Source organism: Pempheris klunzingeri, chromosome 6 (assembly GCF_042242105.1).
Source record: "Pempheris klunzingeri isolate RE-2024b chromosome 6, fPemKlu1.hap1, whole genome shotgun sequence".
Lineage (NCBI taxonomy): Eukaryota > Metazoa > Chordata > Actinopteri > Acropomatiformes > Pempheridae > Pempheris > Pempheris klunzingeri.
This window is the reverse complement of record NC_092017.1, coordinates 21,289,911-21,299,380: the sequence shown is the minus strand read 5'-3', so window position 1 is coordinate 21,299,380 and position 9,470 is coordinate 21,289,911.

Sequence of the window (9,470 nt, the reverse complement as noted above, 5' to 3'; positions counted from 1 at the left end):
GATTGAATTTGTGATATACAGAGTGCAAACCCCAAATCAGCACAACTTCATCTCAAAGTGTCTTTCAATAATCATTATAAGTTTTGTCTTTGCAAAAGCTGTCTGGCTTGAGCATTGTCCTGTCTGTTGACAAAGGTGAATGAAGATCTCAGTCAGTCCATCTCCTCAGCACAGAGTCTGGAGCCTCAGACACACAAGTGGTGATTACAGTTGATGGAGTGCAGCCAACTGATCCAGTCTAACTTATTAGTTTCTTAAGGAGGCGTTTTCAGGAATTGGATCAGGACCAAAAAGTGGGAAAGAAACTGATGAAATTGACAAATGAAAAATTAGAGTACCTTAAGTAAGATTAATTGCTGTATTTTAAGTGTACAGGGTAGTCTGCTTTGTTCCCTTTTAAATGGGATATACAACTGCTGCACCAAAACCACAGAAAAACTCTTTTCACTGCTGAAAGCACAAACCAACAAAAGTAGGAGCTGAGCGGAACATTCTTTAAAATCACATAACTTTGTACCTCTGCTCTAGTGAACCGTGACATGCATTGAAACATGCCTGTCTGGTTTCAGAATGTATACCCTGAAATGGATGAAACAACATTTGTATATTGTAGGTAGTCATCCCCCATCTCCTAATGTCAGAGTTAAAATCTATTTGTAAAGCACATTTAAAGCAACCACAGTTGACCAAAGTGTTGAACAGGCTTTAAATACCAAGGTAAACAAAGTCATTCCCAGATTCTCTGCTGCAGCAGTTCCCATGCCCACATCATTGCCTTATGGTCAGCATTTCTACTCCGAAGTAGTCACTACTCTTCTGTTTTGTCATGCACAAGTGACAGTAAAATCAAAAGAGATATCGTATGGAAGGTGGCCATCTATGAACAATCTGAGCCTCGCTGATGTCTTTCTATGCGTGGCTTGTTATTATTAGGTAGTGGATTGTCTACAAAAATCTACGTGGGTTTGTGTGCTGCCTTCACCTAATCCCAACACAAAGGACACAGCCTTCATTTTGCTGAGTCATCTTGTAAACTGCGGCGCCCCCTTCACTCTTTCACTCTGCAGAGATTTGTTCAGTGAAGCTGCAAAATGTGTTCTGACAAGGACACTATGAATATTTTAGGTATCTGGGCCCAGCAGTAACACGTGTCTGCTACAGCTGTGTGGACAGAGTTGAGGCAAGTAGGAGGTTCAAGTGTTGTGAAGAATTCAGAGTGAAGCTGCAGTATTGAAAAACTTGCTTGTTTACTTTGAAATGAATTTTTTTTAAATGCCAGTTGTGTCCTTGACAGCTATTTACTGATTTCTTATCAAGTAAAATCTAACATCATACAGCTTGTTTTTTTTTTTTAGTTAATTAAATGTAATGGAAATGTTGCAGAATATTGAATTAATTTAGTGATATCTTCCCACCTCCCTACCCCTCACCCTGGGGCTGTGAAAAATGAGAACAGTGCCACATGAGCGCACGGTTACATAGTCCTCTGATAAGGTACTGATAAACTGTGAAACTCGTTAAGTTAACTTTCTCCCGACAGACCAATGACATTGACGAAAACAGAGGCAGTGGGTTTTCAGTGGGGCCAGCTCAAAGGTGAAAAGAATGTCATATCTTTTTAGTTCAGTGGCATCCAATTTGTGCCCTACTTTATGATTGAGACATCGCACTACTTATCTGTTAGAGGCACCAGACTTCAGAGAATGTAGATTATCTCCTAAGCATACTGTTTTGTTAACACAGATGTGACATGCCGTATTTTCATCATGTCTCTGATGGGAGTGTAGAGGAATACTTCAAGTATAGGCCATGTCAGCGTGTGAATGGGACTGATATAGTGTGGTGTGACATGGTGCATGCTGAATCAGCCACATTTCCCCACATTTATAGCCTTAAAAACATTACAAACAGATTTAAAGTCAGCTTTTTGGAAGCAATACAGTTATAATCATACATTCTTTTCATTTAACGTTAAAATGACTTGAATGAAAATGAATTTTCAGACCGCACAAAAGCATAGAGAGATTAATGTGGCAAAATGGAGCTGTTAATTTGAACCTTCTTAAAATGTGCAACCCATGAAACAGCTCCTGCAGGCGTCAATGTGAGCTATCAGTTACAGTTAGATGGTAAGCTGCAGATAACACTTTCTGCTGTAACTGATAATTGTGACTATGCAGACCCACAAAGGCTCACTGTAGTCAAGCACCCTGTCTAGTCTTTCCCACAGAACTGTGCCAGGCTCTCCTCAAGGCCCCACAAGAGCAAGTGTCATAAGAGTGTCACAAGAGTCTAGCTTTCTGTCCCCTTTAAGTACTCAAAATCCCTATCAGGCTCTATCTTTTCAAACCCTCCACCCTCATGTGGTCTGTCCCTCTCTTAGGAAGTGGGTCAGTGAGAACAGAACACACACACACACACACACACACACAAGCTGTTGGAATAAAATACTTGGTTAGTGGCACACCGAGCTGTTATCTAGACTTACTATTGCACTGATATCCCTGGAGGGCCCTCCTTTAAATATACTGGGTGCTTTAATCAACTTTGAGACAACAGTCTTGCATTATTTTCTCTCTTGTTTTTTATTTCTGTTGGCCAGAACCAACCTGTTGTCAGACTCAGTTTGTAATGTTCTTTGCCAAGATGGGAGTAATTCCACTTCTACCCAGTATACAAAAAGCAGGATATGTTCTGTATTGATTATGTTCTAAGAATTCAAAGTTGTATCGCTTGTATCAAACTGAATTCTGCTCTTTCAGTTTTTACCAGTCCTATTTGCTTGTACGTGCTAATAAGTTTAACAAACACTCCCTCAGACGCTCACATGTGACTGTCTTGTGTTGCGAAGGCAGATTCAGAGGTCGTGATCCTTGCGTCATGTCTTGCCCTCTGATCTCTGCTTTTGAACAGTAATGTAACAGCATCAACCTTGACACATCTGCTTGACTTACTGGCAATGCACAATGCACAAGGGTGCCAGCAGCAAAATAGGATGTCAAACGTGTCGGTTAAAAGCACAAAACAGACACATTCAAGTTGTCACATGGATCTTTTCTCACCTGTTTTTCCTCATTCCAAGTCAATTCGTGATCAGTGTTCTCTGAAGATGTCAGCAACTGACAGCAGCGGAGACGCAGAACTGCTATTTAAAAGCAACATAAAACAAAGAGGATCAATAACTTGATCCCTTCAAATTATCAGTGACTCTAAAGAACGTTACGTCACTGTCTAATGATTGATTGATGCAACTGTTGTTGGAGACATTTGTCTACAGATGTGAGTGAGTGTGTTTGTGTGTGTGTGTGTGTGTGTGTGTGTGTGGTTGTGTGTGTATTTGCGACCAATTGGAGATCACGCAAACAATTAAGACAACATGTGACCTCTCATAATCTGTAGATTTGCATGTGACTGTGTGTTTGGTCTAAATGACTGGCTGCTCCCATCTGTTTAGATTCCTCCTATCTCTCTTTCTGTGAATAAGGCTGAAGATGAGTCGACAATTTTTTAGATGCTCATTTCTGTGAAACATGTAAATATATAAACATCCGTCATCCTCGATGCTCTTTATCTCCTAAGCCAGTATTTTTGATCTGATGCTGTCTCGCAGTGAGCTCTCTTCTCTTTTCCTTACAACTGTTGAGACGGGATTATCTCAGCTGGGCTCATAAAACCTCATACATAGCACACAGAGCCAGGAGCAAGTGTTGCTGTGAATTTCACAAGAAATAACATTAATTTTAAAAAGCTCAGCATTGGTATCAGAGCTATCACATGGAAGCCTCAAGTAAATAGTGGGGGAACAAATGCAGCACATCATCAACAAAACACATTTTCACAACTAGACAGTAATAATCTGTGACTATGAATTATTTACAGTAAAATCCAAATCACAGGGCTTCTTTACTGTATTCCCACATGCACAGCAGATTCCTCTGGGGTTTGTGTTTACTTCAGGGCAAGTGGCTGGGAGGAGAGAGGACATAAAAAACAAAACACAGTGGCAAACAGGAGAGCTCCTTTCTGATTTTTAAAATGGAAGCTGTAGCTTCAATTCAATTTAAGGCTCTTATCATCTCTTGATCCTTTCCCTCTTTGTTTAGACTGCTACATTCATATTAGTCTGCTATGTGTGAATAGTAAACTCATTGCTTAAGTAAACATGTACCCATACATTCCTATTCTTAATACCCTTATTGAGTTAGAAAATATCGGATTGCTTAAATTAGTCAGGGTTTAGCACTTTATTTGCTGATTTTGATTTATGTTAAAAGCTGTAAACCTCACTCTGATACTGAGCTTCATGCACTATACCCTTCATACCCTCTATTGTTTAATTCCTCTGTCTTTCTACATGACATTTTAATTTCTCATGTCTTTCCTCTTAACACACTTCAACCATGGTGACAGTGGGGTGCTGGGAAAAGCTGCCAGCAATACCTAATTAGTTGTGTACCAACAGCTAGTTCATCACATTGTGCTTTCCATAATGAGCTGGTTCGCATCATGTCCCCTTTGAGGAATAGTGCAATGATACACATTCATGTTGTGCACTGGTGACACCGATTGCCAGAAACCTGTTTATGAGGTCATGCTAAATAGACAGCTTGATCATCATCAGCTGTCTCATCACACTTCTGCATTCTACCCATCAGTACTGATTATGAGGTTATATCAGTTTTTAGCAATTTTATTTTAATTCCCTTGAAAATGTGTTCATATACATCAACTTCTTCTACAGTAAGACACAGATGAGCCCAGTTCCTGAGCTAAGCATAATGATTTGAATAACTTTGGTGATAGACTAAACATGCGGTGAGAGGCTTGTCACTGCATACACGGTTAATCATTATTCGGTTCACACTCAACTGGGACTTAAGACAGGGCTGCTGATGTTGCAATAGGATTTCTCTGTGTTTGACCTGCTAAGGGGGTTATCCCTGAAACTGGGGGAAATAAAATGTGACCTAGATAACATCGCAGGTCAAGCTTCACCAAGCGGAGACAGGCACACACAACTCAAGCACATGTTGTATGCACATGCATGAGGGCAAATGCACGCGAACACAATCGTACACATCTGCTCACACACAGTGGCTGTTGGCTATCAGTAATATTCTCTTTAAGCAGTTTAACTTTTAACCAGTGTGCTCTCAGAGGGGAAACCAGACATCACTTTGGCCCCTAGGCACGTTTATCCAGTAACAGCTGAAGTTATACCACCAGTGTCACAGTAGAATACTTTATCAGAAAGGCAATTACTTTGTGTAGAAACATAGCAAAAACTCAAACATTTTTATGCAGATAAAATAAGATGTCGGTAGGTTTTACAATCTTCCCACACTGTAAGAGTTTAATCAATAATCAAAGTGGTATAACGGCACATCTAAGTTGTACCTGTGACCTTATCGGCTTGACTATCTGAGTAGAGGAGCTTATTTCAGAATCAGACAAAGCCCCCACAATAAACTGGAACAGTAGGTTATCTACTGATTAACAGGAGAAATGATTGGACACAGAGTCACAGCTCTACTTAGATAGTGAGGGCTCCAGAATTGAGTGGCAGAATAACCAAGTCTGAATATTTGCATTCATATCTGGGCGGCTGACCATGTTTACTTGTTTACAAAATTTGAGCTGAATTTTGATTGAAAGGGCGAACTACGTCCAGATGTGAGCTCTAATGTTGAGCACAGTTTTTACCCCTGTGTTGATGTCTGAACATGCCTCATGCTTGTTCTGGGTTCAGATGTTTCATGGATAAAATGGATTCACCTTTGTTATCAATACAGATTGCCTTTTAGAAATGATCTTTTACAGTAATCTACTTCTTTCTCAACTTCATTGTATGTGCTTGTTGAATTGAATGAAGGATTAAATGGGCATGTTGAATTACATATACAGAGTACAGAGCAGTGCTGTACAGGACAGGGCATGACATTTATAGTACAGGCTGGAGTGTGTGAATTAATTGCTGAGTTGTGTAGAGACTGGAGTGTTAATGCGTGAATATGTGGCAGTTCTCTGACTATCTGTCATTTTCTGTATACATTACAAAGAAAACCAGTATGTTTTCAGAGCTCTTTGCAGATCTAGCCAGTGTGAGTGAAAAGAGGATTCACTTCGCATTCTGTTTGAGACAGCAGACGTACAAATTGCGTTGATGTTTCCTGTTTAAATTCAACAGCCCAAAGAGAAATAGACACAGTGGCCTTGATAATATGTCTGTGGTTTCAGCATATAATGATTACACCATGTGCTTATCTTGTGGAAAATTTGCAGATCATCCTCTGTGCTGTTGTGTTGTTCCAGCAGCTTCTGTTTTATCATTATTGTCTGTGATGTGTTTTGTTATGGCACCAAAAGCAAATGTCAGCAAGCATATTCCGCCGTGGTGGACCATAACATTTACTTTAGAAATTGGATCATAACAAATCCATGGCTGTCTTGCCCTCTATAGCATCGTATATGAAAACACATAATCGAACATGTCACAACAAGGAAATAACTTACGAAAATTATAAATTATGAAAAATTATATAACAATCTGCACAACGTTATATAATAACCATTGCATATATTAAGTACAATAATTGTATTCTTTTGCATTTGTGACTATAAAGATAGCAAAAACTGGCTTGTGGGAAAGGTGAAGCTTCGAGTGCAGTAAGACAGAAGTGTGATGAATATTTGGTTTTATCCAGTGTCACAATTTTTATACTTTTATTGCTTTGAGAACAAAAACAAAAACAAGAACAAGAACAATCTTACATCTTAATCTAAAGATTTTAAATCCGATTGGAAAGAGATCCAGGAACTACAACATCAAAAGCATAGTCTCCTTCTGATCCAGTCTCCTAGATCAAGGAACAACCAACAAATCCTGATCTGACAACTTCAGATTTTTAATGGTGTCACATGGCTGCAGTCTGTCTTTAATGTAGGCAGATGCGTGACCATGCAAGACTCTGAATTTGATGTGAAGCCAGTGTAAAGACATCAGGATTGGTGTTAAATGAGACCCTTTGGGACTTGATCTGGCAATTGGCAGCAGCATTTTGGACTCTTGTAAGCATGTTAGGGATGTCTAGCTAAGACAGGTGAAAATGGAATTGCAGTAGCCTAATCAAGATGGGAGGAAATGAAAGCATGTATGATTATCTCCATCTTAGCTATGGATATGGAGTGGGCATGAGTTTAGTAGTGTTTCTCACAAGCTGGTCAAGCCTGGGCCATAAAAATATTAGATCATGGAAGGAAGGTTAAACAGAAAAAGATAAAGAGCATAGACTTTCCATCACCTTCAGCACAATGTCACCTGGGACAAAAATGAGAACTCCTGTTTTACTAGTATTTAGCTCAAGACAATTATCAGCCATAAAATCTTTTGTAGTCAGGCCATTCAGTAAAACAGTTTTGAAACATTTTGAGGCTAAAACAAAATATATAATTGAATGTCTGCCTAATGGAAGGAGAATCTGGCCAGAGTGGAAGCAAGTACAATGCAAACAACATTGGGCTCAGGACAAAGCCTAGGGGAACATCACAAAACAGAGCTTCAGCTCATGAAGTATATCATTAACTGTAACCAAGAAGGTCCTGTGTAACTAGTACCAGGAGAACCAATCCAAAGCTGTTCCAGAGATATCCACCCACTGCCTGAACATCTCAATCAATATATGATGGTCCACAGTGTCAAAGGCAGCTCTGAGATCAGTACAGTACCCATACAAAGCACTCTCTTGCACCATCTGGCATTAACAGATCATTTTAGACTCTGAGAAGAGCTGTTTTCTGTTGAATGCAACTGACGGAAACCAGACTGAAACTTGTCGAAAATGTTCATCTATGATAGCTATAAGCTGCTTAGCAACCACTTTTTCTAAGACCTCAATTATAAAAGTCAACTTAAAATAGCCATGTAGTTATGAGGAAAAGAAGGGTCAGATTTTTTTTTTATGGTCCTGTCTGGTAAGGCAGGCCACTGCCACTATTGATTTTGCAGTGTCTGCTCTTGTGTTACCATGATTAGTGCTTCTGTGCTGTCTTTTAATCCAGCCTATTCCAGCCACTGATGGGATTTCTTGATATTTGCCACTTCTTCTATCTGTCGGTGCTACATGCCATGTAGGGGCTTGTATATCTATATCTATACAAATCAAAAATACTACTTTTAATTAAATTTCTTAATCACTAAATGATTAAATCCCTGAAAGAAATGCACCATGAACGAGAGATTACGTTTTCATATTATATGTTTGTCACAATAAATTGTGTGGAAAAACAACTAAATAACAATTAAAGCTACAGTGTGTTTATTCAAAGCACTGAAAAGGAAGAGGACAATAGAGAGAAAGAAACAGCAAGACAGCAACGTGAGGTGCTTCTTGAATTAAATCATAGGCTTTTTTTGTAGATGCATTAATAATGCAAGTGTTCCAGATGGAGCGGCTCTTTTCAAAATAGTCCAGTATTGTAGCTTGTTTCTACAAGTATCTTGTATTTTTCTCAATGTCACATTCCAGCATTGAAATGTTGATATTTTGACCATCATCTCGTGTTTTGGCTAAAAACAATCATTCAGTTTTTTTTAGTCCTAAAGGTCTCACCAAGCTGTTTTTGTGTCAAATGGAATGAAGCGAGGAAAACACTCCTCTCTGTGAGACTGTGGACAGGTTGCTGTTTTTGAGTTGAGGTCAGCTGGAACAATCATGTTTTCTAGGTCATCACTTGCCATCACTTCCGTCTTTACTGTGGTTAAAGGGGATTAATAAAATAGTATTTGCTTTTCCATTACACAGAGGCAGTTTAACACATTTTGGTGCCAGAAAAAGAAATCAAGAAAATCTCTTTTTGCATTGGTTGAACTAAAATGGAACTTTTTAACCTCTGACAGATGCAGCATTAAGGACTGTAGGGTAGAGAGTCAATGGCCCTGTCGACTCTAATGTGTGTTCGCTTTAAGAGAGGTGTTCACGCCCGTCAGCTCTACATTCTTTATGGATGGATGGATTCATGGAAATTAAATGGAAAAGATTAATTTCTGGTTGGGTTTGATCCAAAACCCACAAAAGTACATTTGATTTGTGAAACCTCTGCTGTCAATATCCTCAATCAGTGACTATTTGGGTAATCTTCTGCCCCAACTGCACATCCTGAAAAGATCTTAATACATTTAAAATACATGTTAGACAGCTGTTTGCCTTTTTAAGTTCTTACTGCATGCAATTGTGAAACTGTGAAAACGGTAGTAGTAATTAATCATTGGACTGGATTCACAGAAGTATAGACTGTCAAAAGACATTCATGTCAGGTAGAAACTAAGTAGGCCTTTCGCGTGTGACACAGAATGTTCCCTTTGTTGTAATGGCAGTTAGCCCAACGGCAAAGCAAGAGACAGGATTCCTTTCTGTGAACATTATGTCTTGAAATCTAGTGTGTATGTGTAGGTATATGGGTATGTACAAAGA